At 42.0% G+C, this 22538-nt stretch overlaps 2 protein-coding genes across 2 annotated transcripts in view; both read left to right on the top strand.

Annotated features, from left to right (window-relative positions):
* phf5a (PHD finger protein 5A) overlaps positions 1–22538 on the top strand; it is a 373616-nt gene that overhangs the window by 211510 nt on the left and 139568 nt on the right. The window lies entirely within an intron of this gene.
* Positions 15115–22538, top strand: part of cdc42ep1a (CDC42 effector protein (Rho GTPase binding) 1a) — a 13949-nt gene continuing 6525 nt past the window's right edge. Inside the window, exons 1-2 of the mRNA XM_074620602.1 lie at positions 15115–15252; positions 21472–21582. The gene's annotated coding sequence lies outside the window, so the exon portion shown is untranslated. The remainder of the gene's footprint in view (positions 15253–21471; positions 21583–22538) is intronic.

Genomic DNA, 22538 nt, shown 5'->3' with positions numbered 1-22538 from the left:
GTGAATGAGACACAGTCTGGCTGGAGTGAGGGTTGGGAGTCGGGGTTAAAGCAAACACCGCTGCGCCTGCTCTATGGGCCCAATGGATGCGGAAGATCGCCAGATGATCCGGGTACTTTATCACTCGGCAGTCAAGCCATTTTGGCTTCATGCGCCACTGAGCAATTCTCATAGGAATGAACGGGAGCCCGCCTCCAACGCTGTATCCAGTTCTCTTTATGCATCCATGATTGAAACTGATGGAGAATGGCTCCTCAAGCGAATATTTTTACCTGCTGTATGAGTTTGAATAGTTCTGTGCAACTTTTATATATATGGAATATGTAGATGGGAGCCTCTCAAATGTGTGTACTGAAAATAATAAAAATCCCTAAATTGTTATTGCTTATTCTAGGGCATTTAAAAAAAAAAAAAAAAACATAGCCGTCTCATGTGCCCAAAGACTAAATATAGTATGATAAGAAAACGGCTGCATCTCAGAAACTACAAGGAGCACAATCAAGTATTTAGTATCTATGAACTCATCACAAGTTGAATATCAAAGATATGCACACATATACAGTACAAAAAATAATATTAAAAAGACATTTAATAAACACAATTTTAGCGTTTTCCTCATTTTTCAAAAATCCGGATTTTGACCATTGATAAAAGTGTAATTTTTCATGTAATCTAAAAAATTCTAAGTTGCACTGTTAGATACTTGCCCAAAGTATGTCTGTACCTAATTTCAAGACTTTTGACCTATCAGAAAAAATGTTGTGGCATTCTTCCTTATCATACTAAATGGGTACAAATAGGTTAAAGGAACAGTTCACCCAAAATACAATAAAGCTTATTTTTAACTCTTTCACGAGGAGTTATCTGTCCAAGTAGTTCAAATGCGGTTTGGAAGGCTAGCAGATATTAGCTGCCGCTCGTCTCAGTATAATAGCTCAATTAAATTTGTGCTGCTCAAAAGGTCAGATCAGGAGAGGTTTAAATTGTGCCGTCAATGAAATCTCCTCATAAGAGACGGTGTTTGTGCGTGATTAAGAAACAGGAAAGGGAACGTTGACGGCCTTTTCTGGCTTCTCTTTGACGCTGCGTGTTCGTGCAGGTTGGAGTGTGTGTATGCTTGTGCCCGTCTGCGCGTTTTCCTGTTTTAGCCTCACATGGACATAAAGTGCGGCCTTACAATAGCCCATTGTCCCATCTCCTCTCCACGCTTCCTGTCAGGTCAGAATTCACGGAAATTAGGACACAGGGCAAACAAACAGTGGCGGCTACAGCGCTCCACCCACCGTCGGGCCCTACAGGAGGAACCCAGCTTCGACTCCGGGGTTGGGTGGTAGCGTTCAGGAAGCTAATCAGCGTTGCATCCCAGTTTGAAAAATGCAAGAGATCCACAAACACAGTATACATGTGAATGTGGAGTGATGGGGACTGGAGCAGGAGGTGGTGAGGGGTGGAGGGTGGGGGAGCGCAGAAGGGTTGGGGTTTGAAAAGCAAAACCAGGAATGGGGGGGATTTCCAACAGAGGCCTTTATGGTTTATAGAGTATCAAATACAGTGTGATTACACCTACTGTGAGTTGGTTTTCTTTGGTGGGAAAGTGGGCTTTTCACATTTTTAGGTTTGGCTGCATACAGTCGAAACATGACCAATCTGTTTCTCAGCAGCCTGGCTTTAAAAAGTAAACGTCTCTTTCATTCTCTTCATAGATATTTCAGAAAATCATTACATAGAGAGTTTTAAGTCCTGAACCAAACCAAGTAGCAACGACATAAATCTGACTTTATAATAACTTACTCACACACAATTTACTGGGAAGATCAGATGTCTGATCATGTAGTTGTTTGTTCCAACTGAGACTGAATGACATCACTCTCTCCTTGACAAACAACGTGAACTAGAGGGGGTAACATGCCAGATTTGGAATAAATTGCTCCAAACGTGCTGGGTGTGAATACAAGCGTTTATCTGACCTTCTCTTGTTGACTAATGCTTTTGGACTCCAGGCCATCAAGTTCAGCGCAAACATGGCACTGAATTGGCAGCTGGTGAAACGCTGTTTGTGAAGTCATTGTGGTATGGATTAAGCAAATGAGATATAATGTGTTAAAAGTGCTCTAAACAATATCCAAAGAATTAATATACCGGCAAACAACTATTTGCTATGTAAAGATATAGTGGATTCATGTCTACCTGAACAGGGAATGAAGTCGCTCTCCCTCTCTGTGCAACCCGATATCACGCCAAAGCGTGTAATAGACCGACCTGGCCTCGCAGAGACGTGAATATTACACGCCTGTGTTAGCGTGCAGTACCAGCAGGGGGCAACAAAGCCACGGATTTAGGATTAGGCAAGAAAACCACTTAGTTAGGTTAAGGGAATATGTCACGGTCACTGACTTACGGTTTGACAAGAAAAACAGAAACTTTTTATCCTACGTCATTGGCTTGGAGCTTTGTATGGAGTACAGAAAACACATGACAAATGTCAGGTGACAACCATTACTTCATAACACTGCACCGTCATGCAGGCGTGTAAGATTCACGGCTTGGCGAGGCAAAATGTGACACTGACGCGCTTTCTTCCGGTGGACAGGCGGGTCTATTACACTCTTTGCCGTGAGACTGAGCTGCTCCGTGTGCTGTAATCCGAGCTTCTCTTTGCTTTGTTGACATAGCCGGACCAGCCGTGCGTGCTTTTAGTGCATGTTCGAAATGTAAGCGTGCCGCACTGGCTAGCTCACAGCTGCTGCTCTGCACTGCTCTCATACGGCGGTTACAGCTCATAACACCGTCGCAGAAACGTAGCACTCACCCTTTTATGCAAATAAAAGGTTTTGCATAAAAGGTTTTAAGCACCTGAGAGATATTTTAAAACAAGTATATTAACAGCTTAACGTTGTGAAAAACACTTGCTTAGGTTTAGGCAACAAAACAACTCAGGTTTAGGAAAAAGCTGTCGCTGTATTGAGAGCCGTGCGGAGGCAATAGAAATGCCCCCAATCTTGCACTTAGCACCTTTCTTTAGTGAGCTATAGATGTGTGGGTATGTGGATTTTACCATATGTTTAGTTTTGGACAGAGCCATGCTAGCTCTTTCCCCCTGCTTCCAGTCTTTATGCTAAGCTAAGCTAACCAGCTGCAACCTGTAGCTTCATATTTAGCGCACAGACATGAGAGTGGCATCAATCTTCTCATCTAACTCTCAACAAAAAAAGTGTTTTAAACGCATCCATCGCTTCTATCTGTTGTCAAACTCTTGCTACATAAATGAATAAACCTCCCAGTTGTTTTGAAGTGGGCCAGGTCATACCATATATCTGTGAGTGTGTACGTGTGTCAATATGTTGTGTCAATAATGCCTGCATGGCTGGAGCCGAGCCTTTTTGAAGACTATTATTATCAGTGGACTTTCCTTTGATCAGCTTTGTTCATCTACTGTGTGTTCAGTGGACGTATGGACTGTGTTTGTGTGTGTGTCTGTGTGTGTCTGTGTGTGTGTGCAACAGGCCAAGGGTCTCTGGGTCTGTGTTATGGCTGCTTTTGTACATGCAGTATTTTCCTACAGATGATTGCACTGTATATATATGAATATGTTCTGGCACAGTTATGTATGTTAATGTTTAGCTTTTCAATTTCCTGTCTGTAGATTGAAAGGAACTGAAAATTATTTTTCAAAATCTATTTCAGAGACAAAAGTAACAGAAACGGCTGGTTAAAGTTAGAAGACGGTAATCTGTAATCTGAGGGATTAACTGGCAGACATGCATACATATACATAATACTCACACGCGCATGAGCATGCATGGACAAACACACACACACACACATGCAGCCCAATCCAGACAGACTGGAGAGTAAAGATCCGATCAGGAAACACACTTGATGAAAACAAGACATTTGGGATTTTTTTTTTGCGGTAAAATAGTAAAACAGTCCCTCCTGAACACATAATTCAACTGAAGTCCTGGAGGAGAGCGAGCGAACACCTGTGTCCACTGCAGACTCCCTAGACGGACGTTTGGTTCCAGACTCCTGAAAAACACAGTAGCCGCTGTTATTCTAGGAGTCAAATTAGCGGCCGGTTGGAGAGGCCTAATTTAAACCAGCGTGGCCGCTGGGGAGCAGATCATGCCGCTAGAAACAGGATTTACTAACTGGTACTCGGTCCCTGTTTTAATGTGCACCGCTGCGATAAAAAAAGAGGATATTACTTCTACTGAGAATTTGAATTTAATTAAGTTTGGTTTTGTTTGAAAGTGAGAATTTGTGCTTTATAAAACAGTCTGTTGGCAGGCAGAATGTCTGCTTCAGTGTCCAACACTCACACAAAGGACACTGGGCCACTTAAAAGCACAGTTGGATTTTGGGGGATTTTTTTTTTTACTCCCGTCTTACTTTACCAGAGAAGAAGAAGAAGTCATGGCTGCATTTCAGCATGCTTTTTTCCTGTTATGCTGAATGGTGAGATCAGCCTGTTTTAGCATAATGTTTATAGGATCAAGTAGCGGCAACACAATAAAACACAACTATTCCTGTAAGTGCACACTTTATAACAGCACATAACTCTCTAATGTTGCTGCACAATTTGGGAGGGGAGACTTTATTTTCCCTAAACCATTACTTACAATTTCAGAGGGCTGTTGTTCATTACCTGTAAATGTCTCTGGTCTCAAATGAAAATACATCACAGTTCACGGCTGGCCCAGCGGTGAATTACTTCGGTAATTGGTTGGATTTCTCGGGCTTGTTGCCGCTGGAAATGGTTTCAGTGTATCTGGCAGGCGTTTGCACTGTGAGAAAGTCATTTCCTGGAAAGACATCCCCGAGTTCTATCTGTGAAATATTCACCGTTTCAGCACACCACCTCACTCCCTTCACACTTTCCTCGTCTTCTCCTCGGGCCTCCCTCATCCTCTCTTCTGCATGCTTTTCTGCAAACCTGACTTCCTCTCAGTCTCCTTCCTCCCTTTTCCTCCTCCATCCCTTTGTCGGCCTTTTGGATGATGCTTTGACATAATATGCTTTAAAATGACTGATTGCTACGACCCACACTCTTTAGTAAAGAGAAGAACATAGTATCCAGGACCGGCTTCCATTCAGTGTGGAAATAGTTGCACCATGCATGTGCTACTTGTGAACAGGCCTATTTTTAAAGTGCGCCTGTAACCCCACAAAATAACATGGTACCAAATGGTTCTTGGCATTTGGAACTAACACTGGTTTAGATTACTAATGTAGCTAGTAAGCTAATTAGCCGGAAATGCCAACCTTTCCATCTTACATTAGGGAATATAGAGAGGAGAAGTCCCGCCCTTTCCGGTGGACCATCATTGAGCCGTAAAATATGAACGGTAGTTAACGGCGAGAGACAAATATTTTTTTTTATCCCGTTTGAATTGTTTGACAATTTAAAACAAAACTTTGCAAGTCCACCTGGGATGTAACCGGAGCACCAAAAGCATGTGTGGCCAGTCCGGATATGTCAACAAAGCACAGAGAGGCTCGGATTACAACACACACAGAGGGAGAGCGACTTCATTTTCTGCTCAGTAGTCATTACTCCTCTATATCTTTGCATGGCAAATAGTTGAAGAACCTTTAAACCACTCCTTACACTTATACTCTTGTATTTTTGGTTTTGAACAACCAACTGCTCCGCCTGGTTACATTTGCTAAACTAGGATTGGATAATCATTATTTAGGGGAGAGGTTTAGCAAACAGTCAATTCCCAATGGAGTGGTGAGGGGATGACGTATTTTTGTAGTCCAATCCGGAAGTTACACTCGCGCGGGCTCCCTCAACAAAAAGCCAATGGCATCTTTCCATTGGGTTTTGGATTCTCACTCACTCATCTCACTTACACGTTTTGTTCCATAAAATAATCTCCACAAATGCCACTTTTATAATTTTTGAAGCGTAAATTCAATCGCCAGAAGTAAAAAGCTAACGTTAGACTATAAATGAACTACACCAAGGTCAAATGAGCGTGAGTATAAACGTACCAAGGCTGTACGTGTCGCCATGATGACGTTTAGTAGTCTCATTTAGCCACTTGTTAGCAACCGCCTTTTTAAAGACACATAAAAGGCTTCAAAATTCACAAGTGGGGTATTTGTTGATGTATTTTATATCATAGAACAAAACCTTAAAATCTCTAAAGCTCGTGTTAACCACAGACCTCGTTTCAGGCATCTAACTAAAAACCCATTCCAGAAAAAACATTGACTTCGAGACAAGGGAACTAGAAGTGCTAAAATGCTCACTCCTATCTGGGTTTTAGGACTCATTCCTTTAGCACTCTATTACATAAATATCCGTGACAGACTGCTGATTCTGCTTTCATTGCTCAAGGTTTAAAAGGAGAAAAAAAATTCTCCTTGTTCCTGAACAAAATGCTGTGATTCACGTCAGCAGATTCATCACAAAACATTATTTGCACACTCCGACTGACAAAGATCATCTATCTTCTCTCCTCCAGACATCTCTTGGAAGGAGACTCACCGAGGCAACAAGCCACAGACAAATTGGTTGAGGCCAGAAAAGCAGCTTTGACACTCTCAGACACAAAGTAAATCACAGCGAGGGGTTAACAAGCACGTCAGGCGCTTGTCGTCACACACCTACTCATGAGGAGGAGGCGGGTTTAGGGGTTGATATTTTTTTCAGTCAGACACAAACACACAAATGTATTTTTCACCATCATCGTTACCACTGGTGGCCATGGGGGAAAGGATATGACACTAAAAACAGCCTGCGGGTTCGTGCTCCAACACCCCCCTCTTCTTCCCTCATCTCTCTCTGGTTAGATATAATTACCCCGTCATCATGCTCGGGAAAGCAAAACAGTGATCTGCATCTCCATATAGGAATGGTGGCCTAGTCTAAACACAGCCGCTGTATTGTTGTGTAAAGGCGTGTGTGTGTGAATGTGTATGTGCGTAGGGATATGAAAAGAAGCAAATCTCAGCGTGCGTCACCAGCAGGATGCACATAGAAATGGGTCTTCTTTGTCTGTGTGTTTTCAAAGAATAAAATGTCTCTTAGTTTGTGTGCCAGTACCAGTGGGCAACCGCCGGGTCTGAAAAGTGAAGCCAATGTGGAAGTGCCTTAAACTTGCATACTTTCTAATAGCCAGCAGGGGGCGACTCCTCTGGTTGCAAAAAGAAGTCCTTAAAATGTCTTATTCAGCGTTCGGTTGTACTTAGCTCTGCCCTCTTGTGTCACTTCTGGTTTCAGAAAACCTGCCTCCATTGAATGAACAGCCAATAGGAACGCTCTCTCTCTGAAATGACCTGTGATTGGCCAAAGTCTCCCGTCACGGGCTAGATGTTTTAAAGCCTGAAAACAGAGCCATAAGGAGGTGCAGAAGTCTAGTTTTTCTCTCAGAACACTTGAATCACAATATGCTGAAAGGTTACTATGGAAGTTTGGCCCAATGATGCCAAAAACATTCTACCTATTGAAGCTTTAACCTAACCAACCTAACCCTAACCATTTCGCGAGAGTTTCGCAATTTGCATGTTACCTTCTGGACACGTCCCCCAAAATGCCAAACTCGAGGCGGTCCACAAACCAATGAGTGACGTCACGGTGACTATAGCCTACGTCCACATTTTATATACAGTCTATGGTCAGTACACATCATCGGCTGTGGGTGTATGTTTGTCACAAGATACAAAAGTGAATTTAGAATAATTTTCCTGGCAGAAAAAACATGCAGCACAACTGAAAGTCTGCAGACCACACAAGGAAAAGTGTGTGAACCAAATAACAGAGGAGTACTTTGGATGTTCTACATTTTATCTCAGCACAGAATATTCTGGACTCCAACTATACACAAGCATCCTTGTCATCAGAAAAATGTCCACATCAGGTCATCATCACACACAAAAAAAGCTTTTCCAAACAACTCTGCGATAAGCAAATGCCAAATTGGGAGTGTTTTGCCACAGAGTCACTGAAGTGTGTGTTACACTCTCAAAGGGACCTGACACGGGCTGCTCAGAGTCATGAGAACTGGTGTTCAGTTCCCCCCCTGGTGTGTTAATCAGAGAACAGTGATGAAAGCTCCTGACAGAAAATAAATCAGCGGGAATTTGAAGACTCTATATGGTCAAACTGGTTGGAACGGGAGGAAGCTCATACACAAAGGTGATAGGGCGTCGAAACTCACAAATCTGGGTATCACCAAGTTTCAAGTGAGACATGTACAAGTCGTGAGAGAGCTGGAAGGAAAAAAAAAAGAGCAGCACAGACCAAGAAAAATGAAAAACAGAGGGGGGAGATTATGAAAAATCACTAAATTTGTAATCTTGCCTCCCTTTGGAGACCAAGCTCTGAACGGCGTCCAAAACCTTGTGAGCTTTTTTGAACAAATAGCTGACATGCTTCAGAACAGAGGTTGTTTATCTTGGGATGGAGTGAAGGGGGGAGAAGAAGAGGGATGTAAGGAAAGCCTGGGAGAGAGAGAGAGAGAGAGAGAGAGAGAGAGAGAGAGAGAGAGAGAGAGAGAGGAGGGGGAACAACAGGAACAGAGAGATGGACAGGAGGATTTGAGATTGTGCAAAAAGAAATAAAAGGGAGGCGGATGAGAGATGAGATGCTTGGGAAAGTGGGCTATTAAAAAAAAACAGATCTACAGAAATAATATTTTTGCTTCTCAAACTCACAGTAACAAAGACATGAGCAGCCTAAAAATCAAGACAACCAACAGCTCCAAACAGAGATTTACTGTAAGAATAAATCTACTGGAGTGTGAAATCAAGACATGTCAAACAGTGCTTCAAACACACGAGTCACAAAGTGGTTTAGAAAGGTAGGAGAGGACTGGACAACACCAAGGAGTCTGCAGGAGAATTAGCGACAGATATAAAAAAAGGTTTGCAGGCTAAAGTGCTGACATTAATGCAGATACCATATCAACTACGATAACAGCATTCAAAAAGCCTGACTAGCAACAGACATATTTCAACAAAAGAGTCATGACGTAATGGAAGTATACACCGCTGTAACAACAGGACTGTGCACCACTTACTCCATAAACACTTCTATTACCAAGGCAACCTTAAAAGCACCACTTACAGGTCACTGTAATGAATCAGGCATCCAAACATTTTCAGAGTACAAGGTTTTAGCCACTTTGGAGACAGCTCAAAAAAGTTTCACCTTGTAAAGTTGTAATGGCTAGCTAGCAAGTGAGCAAACAGTTACGTAGCAGCATTAGCATTCAATTTGAGTTGCGTTTTTGGCCACCTGATGAATGTAAGTCCAATATTAACTCGGCTTTTAGCTCTGTTTTGGTCTCCACCGACTCATGAAGGAAATATCTGGTTCTTTAGCTGCTAAATGCTACACTTTGCTAGTCGCTGATGATGTCTGTGTGTGCTTTGGTGCTGGACAGGTAGTGCAAGTGGGTTCATTAGAGCTTTTTCACTGAAATCACTAAAGTTGCAGGTCATAAAACCAAAACAATGAGCTCAAAGGCGCCCTGTACAGCTGAGGGGAACTATAGAGTCATGTGCTAACTGCGGGTTCATCACTACGAGACACCTTTCACATTACACAAAGTCATTGTATCCATTGTTAAAGGTGCTAAATGTGAGATTGGGAGCATTTGCCTCCGTATGACTCAACATGGCGACAGCTGGGCCGGCAGCTCGTAGCTAACGGCGCTAACAGCGATAACAGTGAAAACAAAGGTTTTAAAGTTTTTGGACAACAATGGAGGTTGTCGATTGGTATGGAGGAATACGCTATATCAGGCTTTGGCTACACAAACCATTCTTATTAATATGTTTCGGCCTTTTCATGGGATTTGTTGACAACATAGATTGTATATAAAGATGGACGGCATGACAGCTCCCCAAAAGTGAAGCCAAAACATCTTGATCGCCCCCCTGGTGGCTGGCTGCAGTATAGGTCATGAATCCTGCCCCCTCCATGTTAGCAGATGGGACATGGGCCAAACTAAAAAGTCAAAGAACACGTTAAATACATTTTCCCCAAAGATTGTTTCTGTCATTTTAGGTAGTTCTTATCATGCTGATGTTCAAGTGTACATTTTTCTGATAAATTTGACAGCTGCTCTGAGTGATGTAGTTGCAGCTGGAGGCTCGGGAATTGTACGAGAAAGGAGATGTAACTTTAACTTTCCATAACCGTCACGAGTCTGTGCAACAGAAGATGTGTCAATTTGATCATAAGTGTAGTTATAGAGATATTATGGTTAGTTGCTGTGTCTTTCTAGCCCAAACAGCTACAGCTACAAATGATGTCAAAACCTCAAGATAGCAGGTCCCGTATCAGGGATATTTTGGCTTCACTTTTGTACAGTGGGAGGAAGTGGAGACACATCTATATATACAGTCTATGATTGACAATAAGAAGAATATAGAATATCACCAGCGTTATCCTTTAAACTACACATTTATTTTTGTTTAGCATGTGGAATGTTTTAGCGAGAAATTATGTACAAAAAAGTGCTTTTCTGTAAGAAAAAGAGCTTCTTGATTCTGACTGGAAACTATAGAGGGCAACTTTTATTGCCAATGGAGCAAAAAAGCTGGAAAATTTGGTGAACAAACATCCAAAGTGAATGTGACCTAGTGAATCTGCTGAAAGCACGGTGAAGCCTGGCTGCTGGCGGCGTTAAATGAATGTCTGTTGGAGCTGCAGTGAAAGCGTGGCGGCCGCTGTGCCAGCACTTCATGCCCGAGAAGTGTGGGCATAGGTGGCAGCAAGACAGACCAAATACAGACATGCTGTTTGACACACACGGGTACGGAATGCACACACACACACACACACACACACACAGTAATCCTCAGATGCCCTCCAGTACTGTATATACAGATTAGAGGTGTGTATTAAACAGTGTCTGTGCTTTAAGGACATTCAGCCTAACAAACTATGAATCAGCTGATGCTCCAATGATCAGTGTGACATATTGTTCAAGTGGAGGAATGAACAATGTGGAGACCGTGACGTAAACCTACCGATTGAACAGGATTTGGTTTGAATGCAGTAAAGTGTCCTGATTGGATGGGTTTTAGTAATAAATGAGTGCTCTGAGCCAATATGGAAGTATACAGAATTTATTCTGAAACTTCCTGTAAAAAAACATGGATATCTAAAAATGCAATAACTGCAAATTTAACTTCTCAAGCAAAGTATTTATTCATAAAACTTTGACAACTTGAGTAAACAGAGACCAACTTAAGTGTTGTGAGATGAGGAAGGGTGTTGTCTGTGAACGATGGCGGCTTTCCAGATTGTGTTTACTTCCGCCTCTCTACGTGTGAGCTCGTAAGTGTTTGTGTGTGTGTATGTGTGTGTGTGTGTGTGTGTGTGCAGTAGCACTAAGAGGTGGCATGTGGCTGCGGTGTCATGGGTCGCGGTGAACGTTGGCAGATTTACAGGCCACCTCAGAGTTTTAATGACAGACAGACCTGTTGGAGGACGGCACGAGGATGCTTCTGTTCCTGTTGATAAGACACCGTTTCCTGTTGAACAGGTCAGCGAGGGACCAATGACATGTGCACTTTATGGGGCTACACCTCTAACGGCTGTTCTCCAATTTTTTAGTTTTAAGTAAAACTCAACTTACCTCATCAGCATAAACCTCAAAGTGGAACTGCAATAGAGGAAAATCAACATATCACTCTGGTGTAAATGCTATACTGTAGACTTACTGTGTTTGCTCAAATGAAATTCAGATATTATGTATGGACACTTAAATACTAAATAAATAATTATTATAAACTGTATTATAAACAGCAGTTAGTGAGCCATTTGTCCAATGACTCACTAGACTCAACTCTGGTTTCCTTTAGATGAATCATCACAGGCATGAGCCAACTGACGTCATTTTTTCAGGATTTCAAGGGATTTCTGTTTTCAAACAGAACATGGAAACAATATGCAAAACTGTCAATTGTGCAGTTTTCAGCCTCCATTTTTATAGGTTTTAAAACACAAAAACTACAACATCATCCCCTATGTAGTGGTAATTATTTAACAGTACATCAACTGTATCAACAGACAATCACTGAGAACACTTATAGCCATTATATGTATTATTATTATAGCTATTATTTATATGCAATAGCTGTAAGATTAAAGTGTCAATAGGCAGTATATTTTTGGCATCATTGGGCAAAAATTCCATAATAACCTTTCAGCATATTGTAATTCAAGTGTTCTGAGAGATAACTAGACTTCTGCACCTCATCATGGCTCTGTTTTCGAGCTTTAGAAAATCTAGCCCGTGACGGGAGACTTTGACCAATCATAGGTCATTTCATTGAGAGAGCGTTCCTATCGGCTGTGCTCCGGTCATGTGACCGGAACTTGGCGTTCCTTCACCAGATTTCAAAATCACGGCAGCGTCACAAACTTTCTCCTTTTACAGCTAAACTGTGCACTACAAGATGATTCTGAAAACATTTGAGGCGAAAAATAGGCATTAACGTGACATAATATTGATTCATATTTGATCAGCGCTGCCTAGTTTGACCGCTTGGTTGGAGTTCGCGAGTGATTGACAGCCTGCGCTTAGATCAGCTCTGACTGCTTGTTTTCCTCCGGTATGGGAAATCTTGCAGATGCCGTTAGGAGCACCGGAGGACACAGAGGCACATGATTTTTTTCAGGTTACCTGTTTCATGTACAACCGTCACAAAATAGCGACCGTTTTATAAAAAATACTTTTTTTAATCATATTTGCTCCAATCTTGCCCACTTCAGCTTTAAAGCAATATTTAAACATTTGGGGAAATATTTGTTGGTTTATTGCAGAGAGACAAACAAGAAGATCAAAAGCCTACCACTTTCATATCTGTTTATTAAATATGAAGCTAGAACCAGGGGGCGATTAGCTTAGCTTAGCATAAAGGCCGGAAACAGGGGGAAACAGGTAGCTTGTTTACCTTGCTCACCTAGCTAGCTTACCAGCACCTTTAAAGAAATACTACAGCAGACGTTCCCCGGTAAAACTGCAACTTGGCATTATTATACTTCAGTTATTGTGCAGATTAATGGTGCCTTCAAATGGGGTCGTGTTCACAAGAAGAGCCCATATGAACGCCCCCCTCTTGTGGTATTCACGACCTCGTACGTGGAAAGTTTCTGAAAGCTCCAAGTTTACGAGTTGTGATGTGTTCGTTGACGTTGTCAGAAACGGCGGAGGCCACAGAAGTTCATTTTTCAGTGCATAATAAGTCAATATATTGCAATTTTAGTTGCATATTATTTTTTTTCTCATAATTCTATAATATGTCTGAGGAAAATGTTGATATTCCCAACGACCTCATCTTTTTCCTCTGTCATTATGCCTTTGCATTTACTGCATTATGTTACCTACTTGCTAGCTTGCTAAATTGTTAGCCTCTGTGGCTTCTAGACGCCAACAGTAACGTTATTATTGCCGTTGCTTAGCAGCGGTGTTCTCACGACTTAACCACTTGAACGCCACGCATATCCTGTACTTGACTTTCGAGTGGCTCACGAGTTTCATTTGAAGGCACCAATAGGCTAACGTGTTCATTAGAGAGCTTTAGAGTTGCTGGTAGGCAGATGTTGGTACCTTTGGACGGCGCCAAAGCTATAGCTGTTTCCCTGTTTCCAGTCTTTATGCTAAGCTAAGCTAAGCGTCTCTTAGCTGTAGCTTCATAACTGTACAAACATGAGAACGGTATATATCTTTTCAAGTGACCTAAATCTCGGCAAGACTATTCCTTTAAAAAGTAGCCTACAACTGCTCTAATAGGGTATTATAGTGGAGCGGATAACATCCATTTTTCAATCAAATCGTGCAAATAGTGATACGAGCACCAAATTTGGCATGATGATTGCCGAGGGGTCACTAAGCAAATATGAACGATTGGCCGCTTGAAAATCCAAGATAGCGGACATTTTTCAAGATGGCCGCCAAATTGACCTGCCGATAATGATTTATCTCATAGAAATTCATCTACTTGATCGATTTGAGTGATCTTGGTGTCAAATTATATGTTTTCTGGCATGATGAATCTAATTTTGATGTTTTTTTAAACAATTTTTAAATGCAATATGGCGGCCATTTTTCAAGATGGCTATCAAATTTACTCGCGGAGAATGTTTTTGTTAAGGAAATGCATGTACTTGGTCAATTTGAATGTGTGATGTAGAGTTATATGTTTTCTTGTATGCTGGATCTAATTTTGATAGTTATAACATCCTACAATAAGTTTTTTCTTACTTTCTGGCTGTCCGCTGAGTCTTTGCTTTGTGGTTTTTGCAGCTCGAGAGGAGAGAGTTGGATATGGAGCTTGTCATATTCCTGCTGATCCGGTCTTTCAGGGAAGGAAACTTTGGACTACTGATCCCCTACTCGACCAAGTAGATGAATTTCTATGAGAGAAACCATTATCGGCTGGTCAATTTGATCTTGGATCTTTCATCTTGGATTTTCAAGCGGCCATTCGTTCATATTTGCTAAGCGTCCCCTCTGGAATCATCATGTCAAATTTGGTGCTTGTATCACTATTTGCACGATTTGTTTATGACTATGCGCTCCACTATATCAACAGATGGTTGTTGGCTTAAAAGCTAGTTTCATTTTCTTTTAAGGCACATAAAAGCCCTAAGTGAAGGTCAGAGTCATTGTTAAATGTGGGTTTATATTGAGACACTATCATGTGGTTAGTTATTGGACATCAAGAGCAAACTGAGTCATCATGAAACAATTTCATAATTATGTGTTTCCCTCTAGCTCAAAGTCAGCAGATACTCAGCTGATATAGTCTGATGATTAGCACTTGACAAGAGCTGGTTTGCACACTTCTCATTCAAAAAGTGTCTTTTTATGGAGCCTGATAAAAGTGTACACATTTACTAATTCTGTCTGTAAAAGCCTCATTTCTTTACATGTTTAACTTACAGCTCCAACTCGCGTTGACAAGCCATTTGACATGTTGTGGAGAGAGACATCAAGCTGAAGTGTTAACCATGAGGCGGTGTGGGAGCTCCCGGTGTGGCTCTCTTCATGGTTTCGTTGGTATTTGATCCACAGCCCCGCCCTCCCCCTCCTCCTCCTCCTCCTCCTCCTCCTCCGCGCTGCGCCGCTCAGCTCACCCAGCGCACCAGCGGGTCAGTCCGGCTGCAGCACCGGCTCGCTAGGACCACACCGACCAACCAGCCCACCAGCCCACCATACATTACTAATGGACACATAATTAAACCGGAGTCTCCTGTTCTTCCTGTCGCAGTTTCCTGTGGTGAGTTTCTATTCAATTTGGACCATTAAATCCCTCCATAATGTTGTCAGAAAGACCCTCAATGAGTCTGTAACACTCAGCCAGAAGTTAACTTTAGCACACTTTTATATATGTTATATTTAATAACATATTTATTTAGAGTGAGTTTGCATTAAGTTCACTGAATCTGTGACATTTCGGTGCATATTTAGACATTTATTTATTTAATTTTTATTTATGTATTTTCATAATTTTTTGGTAATTTATAACCTCCTATAATATTCCTAATTGTATAACATTCCTACAAGTGTTTTTTTTCTTTCTATTAGGCCTATATTTGTATTGTATCCTCAGATACTATTGTTTGGAGATATGGAATAACTTTAAAAAAAGAACTTATCAATTGCCTGTTGATACAATTATTAGTTGCATATCATGTGATTAATTATTAGCTTTATTATGTTTCTGCTGATATAGATGCATTAATGGGAGAAAATGCCACCAGAGAAAGAAAGCAAACATATCAGGTTTAGTTTCAGATAAGGCGATACCATTAAGACTTGTAGACATGTTGACTGAAACCAAGCTGTTATCTGACCTGGTGTTAATGGTCACACTGTATTCTGTGTAAGTTGTTTTAGAGTTGTGTGAGACTCTCAGACGTCTGACAGTGAAACTCAAAGCGCTCCGTAACGTGTTTATATTCAACAGCAGTATGTTCTCGGTGTGTGCTTTGATTCTTCATCACTCTGATGCCTTGTAATTACAGCAGTTACATGACATAGCCTATCAATATTCCCTGTATGTCACTGAAATGACCGAGATGTGCATGTGATTCAGTGGAACATGTTACATGACACGGACGGGGGGGGGTGAAGTTGAAGTTGGTGGCCTTGAGGTGTTTTAATTATGGAGGCGAACAGGCGGCGCAGTGTTGGAATCGTTACAAGTTGGGGGCCAGTGACCTTCTGACCCCTGGAACTTGCCAGCGAGCCATGAGGGAGGCCACCATGTGAAATACCACACACACACACACACACACACACACACACACACACACACACACACACACACACACACACACACACACACACACAGACACAGACACGCACATTGATTGAAGAGCTCGTTGGCTTGCTAAAGCCCGTCAATAAACAAACATACACAGTGGTGATCAATATAAAAAAGCCAGTCTGCTCCAGTGATAATAACGCAACTAAAAAAATCCAATAAACAACATGCAGTGATGAACTCAGTCCTCCTTACTGTTGATCTGTGACTGTTTCATTTTTAACTGGCTCTGTAATTCCCCCCCAGTGAGTCTCCAGAGTAGGCGTACAGTATTTCCTCCTTGACTAACATGCTTTGATATTTCTAAGATGATTAACACATGCATGTAATGTTTCCTTCACATCCCCCTCATATGATTTACACTAATGACACAGTGCTTAAATGAGCACAGACATCCCCTGTGGTTTGTCTTTTTTACCTGAGTTCAACATTCCTCTGAGGGTGGACCCTTTGTGACCTTTGGGTGTCATTGACGCAACCAACCAGGAAGGGGTTAGTTGAAGAGGTGCGAACTCTGAATCTGGGTGCTGTATTTGTTTTCACACCGCAGGGATGTTTTTTTTTTTTTTTTTGCCACACATGATGATGATGTCGGGAAAACTGCTCCATCATGGTCTGCCATCACCAAATGGTCACAACATGATCCAACCCCCCCCAGTTAAAGGAATACACCAAGTTTTTGAAGTGGTTGATTCATCAACAGCCAACTGGTCACTGCCACACGGCTGTGTGGAGTGAAATGTGGGCAAACTCCCAATTCTTGTTAACAATCTAAGTTAACATAGTTTATAAATTACTATTTAGTGGACTGTGTGGTAGAAAAGAGAGGACCAAGCTGTCATGATGTTTTAGTTTGAAAAACAGGGACAGGTGTGTTTGTTGATTGGCTGCTGTCCAGAATTTGGCTGCATGTGAATTTTTCAGATGATGATTTATGTGGACGACTGTAAAGTTTCTGTGGCTAGCTGCTCTCCCTGCAATATGAAACTATGTTTACAATATTTTGTGCTGTCGGTCTAAGTGATAAGAACATGGACAACTAAATCAGTTGGCTGGAAGCTTCATGTTAAGGGATAGTAGCTAAGTATCATTATGCAAGAAAATGTAACTTAAAACTTAAACTCAACATGGAGCACCATCAGGGGCATGTGGATGGTTTGGTCTCAAGTAGAGCTCGACAGATAGGTCTACTAGATTTCTGAGGCCGATATCGATACCAATACCGATGTCAATATTTGAGAGTTTAAAAAAATATGATAACAAAATATCAGCAAACATCCGTAACACAATTATTGACAAGGGTCTCTTAGATTTGCTTAGTTTGACATGTTGGGAAATACGGTTATTTGCTTTCTTGCTGACAGTTAAGGCTGGCCCACACTAAAAGATATTTCAAATCTTAACAGATGTTGAACATGTGAGAGACCCCACACATAACGACATGTTATGATAAATTTAATTTAATACGTTTTGTTCCTAGTGTGTGATGAGCAACGATTTGGCCAAAACAGCACACCACACACTAACAGATTCCACTCATAAACAACAAGAGCCCCGACAAAAATCTCGTAAATTCTCTCGCAATCAAACGTGAACTTTAGAAACTTTAGTGTAAACAAACATGGTGTACTACGGGCAGGAAGAATCAGCGATGTTAGTTTTTTTCTCTACTTTGTACTGAAAATTCTAAATGGATGAAGTCATGGAGACAAGTTAAACACACACTTGTGTTGTCGCCACAAATCAACAAGTTGGTCCTCCATTTCTGAGGTCCATCTTACTACTATGCGTTTTTGCATTAGCTCATGCATAAGCCGCGGTTGACATGACGGCGGTTGTTGTCTTTTCTTCTTCTGTCAGCTTGGTTCCCAGTTGGCTGCCGTTCTTTTCCCACGTGACTTATGTAAATATTGAACATGTTTAATTTTTACGAATTGAGATTGGTGCGACCAGGATGGATTTCTGAGGCGATCGGAGGATGTATAAAACACTCTTAACGTACCTCACACCACAGGAATATCTGGAAAGATAATCTTTAGAACCATCCAAAAATCTGGGTTTTGCTGATTATTGTCCGGAGGGGGGAATCAGGCCGGATTCTCTTGTACCTGGCATTAGATGAAAAGATCAATATCACTCGCATGTCTCTACGGAAAATATGAAGCTACCGCCAGGAGTTAGCTTAGCTTAGCTTAGCAAAAAGACTAGAAACGGGGGGAACAGCTAGCCTGGCTCTGTGGAAAGGTAACAAAATCTGTCTATCAACACCTCTAAAGAAATATTTAGCACATATTACCCTGCAAGCATCTTTAAAGCTCACTAATTAACCCATTATATCTTGTTTCCAGTCTTTGTGCTAAGCTAAGCAGCTGTTGGCTGTAGCTTCATATTTAGGCTATCATACAGATATGAAAGTATCTATCTTCTCATCAACTTTCAGCAAGAAATCCTAAATGTCAAACTGTTCCTTTAAATACTTGTGACCTCGACATGTACAGAGATAAACTTGTCAGTGCTCTCTGGTGGACAAATGATGTCGCCTAATGGTGGAACTGTTTGCATTCACAATTATATCAATATACCGTATATGTGTAAAGATGAAATTGGCCGATATTATCAGCCTTGTACATGTGTCAGTCTGGCTGCAGTGTCTGTGTGCTCTCATCTCTTACCATGTAAACTGATCACAAACCAAAACTTTATATAAAGACTTGTAACATGGCAAATATCAAGAGAAGGGAGAGGGAATGTGTGTATTTGAGTAGAACAAAGGGAGAAGGATACAGAGAAGTTTATGTATGAGCGCAGAAGATACACAAACTGAAAGAGAGAGGCAACAAAGAGGGCAAATTGGGACCGCCGGTTCAAGCAGATGCAGGAAGCAGAGAGCCTCGGAGAGTATGGATATTTGTCGAAGCATGAAAATGTTTTCTTGGCTGAGGAGGAAGTGTAGCTGTGTTTTGCTTGGATTCAGACTGAGCGTGGACGGCGAAAATAGGAACGTAATTGAAAGTCAAAGAGTGAGCCTGAAATATGTGGCCTTATCTTGTATGTTTGTTCACCTGGTTAGCGGGGTTAGCGAGTGAAGGACATGAGGAGAGAGGCAGAGAGAAGGGAGGAGGAAAGTCCATCGCTGATTTCAGTCAAGACAAACTATTACAGAGTAAACATTTTTGAGTTTAAGTTATCAAAAATAGAGATTACAGCATGAGTGTGTGTGTGGGCCCAACAGCTGTTCTGTCAAGTTGTTTCAGCCTTCCTTAGTCAGTCAAGATGCTCAAAGAGAGAGAGGAAGAGAAAGGAAAAAGAGGGAGCAGAGGAAACAAAAGGAAAATATTCAGAATGAGGAAGAAAGAGAAGACAAAAGAAGGAGAACAATTAAAGAGAAGACAAGAAACAGTAGAAGGCAAGAATGGAAAAGAAATGAGAGGGAGAACGGAGAGAAGCAAAAAGTGTGAGGGAAGAGGAGAAGAGAAAACGAAAGAAAAGAAAAAAGATGGTTCGGACCGAAACGTGGTTTCAATCAACTCCGAGGTTGAGAAGAAGGATGTTTGATGGTCGTAATCGAGAGAGAGAGAGAGAGAGAGAGAGAGACTCCACCGACCGATGCTCTGCTCAGGAATGTGCTCGTACACGCACACAACACACACGGCTCCTATTAGACTGTGGTTACTCTGGTTTATATCCAGCAAAGCCACCTCAGGCAAATACTGTACATAGTGACATGGAAATATTTGATTCTGTGATGTATGAACGCACCGAAATCCCCCCGAATGGTGAGTTGCCCAAAGAAAGCAACTCGAGGCTGCAGCAGAAAGATGAACTAAGCAAGAAGTGAACACTGACCGAGTCTGGTCTACTGATGTCTCGTTGCAAGATTTCTGGGTATTGCAGTTCAACATACAGTTATCTGTCACCACCTTTGGAGATATCTGTTCATATCTGTTATTTGGTACAGCGTTAAAAAAGAGCTTTGGACACAACACCTCAGGCTCCAATTTCTTTGGTTAAAATCATGAAAACAGCACCATCTAGCGGTGAGGTTGCAGATTGCAACCAACTGAAATTGCTCCCTTGTGCTGAGCAGTTATGTCTAGAAGGTGACCTCCAAGTTGCGAAACTCTCGCGAGATGGTTAAGGTTAGGCAATGACCTTAAATAGTTAAGGTTAGGATAGGTCGACCTTCTAGACACAGCTGTGCCAAGTGTGTAGGAGAACTACGGTGGCCGACGCGTGAAAAACGTGAAAACGCAAATGACCCTGTCTAGAGCCAGTGTTTGGTTTGTCCATTCTGGGCTACTGCAGAAACATGGCGGACTCTGAAGAGGTTCTGCTCCGTATGTAGATATAAACGGCTCATTCTAAGGTAACGAAAGCACAGTGATTCGTAATAAGAAAACATACTTTTTAACATTATATTCCATTTCTGTCAATAGATCCCCCTAATGCTTCACACTGCTCCTTTAAAAAATGTCTGGGTGAAACATGAAACCATGCAGTGGTTTATAAAATCATCTAATTTGACAGATATTAAAGTCACAAGACTACAAGACAATAGACAGAATTACTACAGTTCATCCTGTGGGGGACATTAATGTGTTCCAAATTTAATGGCAATCCATCCAATAGTTATCGAGACATTTGACTGAAAACGTCAACGTTATTGTGGCGCTAGCGGAAAAAATCAGGGGATCCCCCAAAAAATTATACAAAGGAAGGAGGAAGGAGATGATACAGTGCAGTAAGATAGGTGTCAGTGATTATCAGTGATGTTTATTAATGATGACAATATCAAAGATGACCAATCTGATTATATGTGTTCGTAAACTGATCAGATCCATTCACTGAAATCTTACTGGGTCTTTAATGTTTCAGTCAGTATTGTTTCTATTCTGCCCTCCTACCCATGTTACCTCGTTCCCTCTCCTCATGTGACCTTTTCTCTTTCTGTCTGTCTCATTTCTCTCAGCATCCGTCCCCGTCATCTCTATTTCTGCCCCGTTTCGCCGTCCTCCCCCTTCACTCCTTTATGGGAAAATGAAACTTTTTATATTTTTTATTTTCATCCCTTGCTTCCTTCCATCACTTCTCACGCTGTCTCGCTTCAGTTTGAACTGACTCTCTCCCTCCCTCAAACTCATTTTGTATTTTATTTCCTCTCTCTGACAGAAATCAGAACCAGTGCAGCAGCCGACCAGGGTGGTAGCAGCCAGGCCTTGCCCAAAAGAGGCGCACTACCGGGGGTAACGGAGGAGATGAAGGATTAGAGGATAATCCAGGGTACGTCCAAGTCCCTCCTGTCGAGAGGTCCCCCTATTCTTTTCTGATATCCAATACGCAGGCAGGCAGGCTGCTACTGGGATTACAGTGTTATATTTATTACCTTTTAAAGATTTTTTTGGCCTTGTGGTGCTTTTCAGGCCATTTTATCGGAGGCCTGAGCGTGTTGGCTGCTTTATTTGTGCCAGAAAACAGAGGAGCACAAGTGCAAAGAAGGAGCACAGAGAGGAGGGAAGGGGAGTTCAGTAGGATAGAAGTATATGTGCAGATAAAATGCCCCGAGGGTCCAGATACGTTAGAGGAGTCGGCGGGAGCGACCCCCTCTGAGCTGTGGTTAAAGGTCTTTAACAGGATTACAGGCAAAGACAAAACACCAGAGCTTTCTGTAAGCACGCAGTCAGCCAGAGTAATTAATGGCCCCGTGTGTATTCCTGTAATACTGTAGGTTATCAATTAGTCTGAGGTTTTTTCTTTGTTCAACCTTGATTAAACAAGACAAACTATTTCCCTTTATCGGGAAGACCGTAATGCCATGACATCACTGGGGAGTTGTAATCAGAGGTGGCCTGTTGCTTCAGCGCGGTTCATGGGAACATGCACAAGGTCCCTGCAGGCTCACGCGATCTTAGATTGAACATCACACCTCGGTATACTGGTCCCTGGCGTCCCTTTGTGAGCCTTGATATGGCTCCGCTCAGTGCTGGTATGTGCCGTGTTTCCTCCCAGATGCCCCTCTTTAAAATCGCCAGCCAGGGGAAGTGGAGCGCAGGGCTTGGGACTGCGGTCAGCAGCAAATTAGAAGGGCTGCCTTGGACCTGACGCAATCCCCATCTCTTGAACCATAGCAGGTCATTAATGAAGCCAGACGGGGCCGTGCATGCGTGGGAGGCCCGCGCAGACATTTAGCTGCTGCTGCAGTGGAAAGCTTTTAAAGAGAACCAGAGGTCTTTGTCAGG

The sequence above is a fragment of the Sebastes fasciatus genome, chromosome 20, assembly GCF_043250625.1.
Source record: "Sebastes fasciatus isolate fSebFas1 chromosome 20, fSebFas1.pri, whole genome shotgun sequence".
Taxonomy (NCBI): Eukaryota; Metazoa; Chordata; class Actinopteri; order Perciformes; family Sebastidae; genus Sebastes; species Sebastes fasciatus.
The sequence above is the reverse complement of the archived record's forward strand: the minus strand, read 5'-3'. Positions and strand labels throughout refer to the sequence as shown.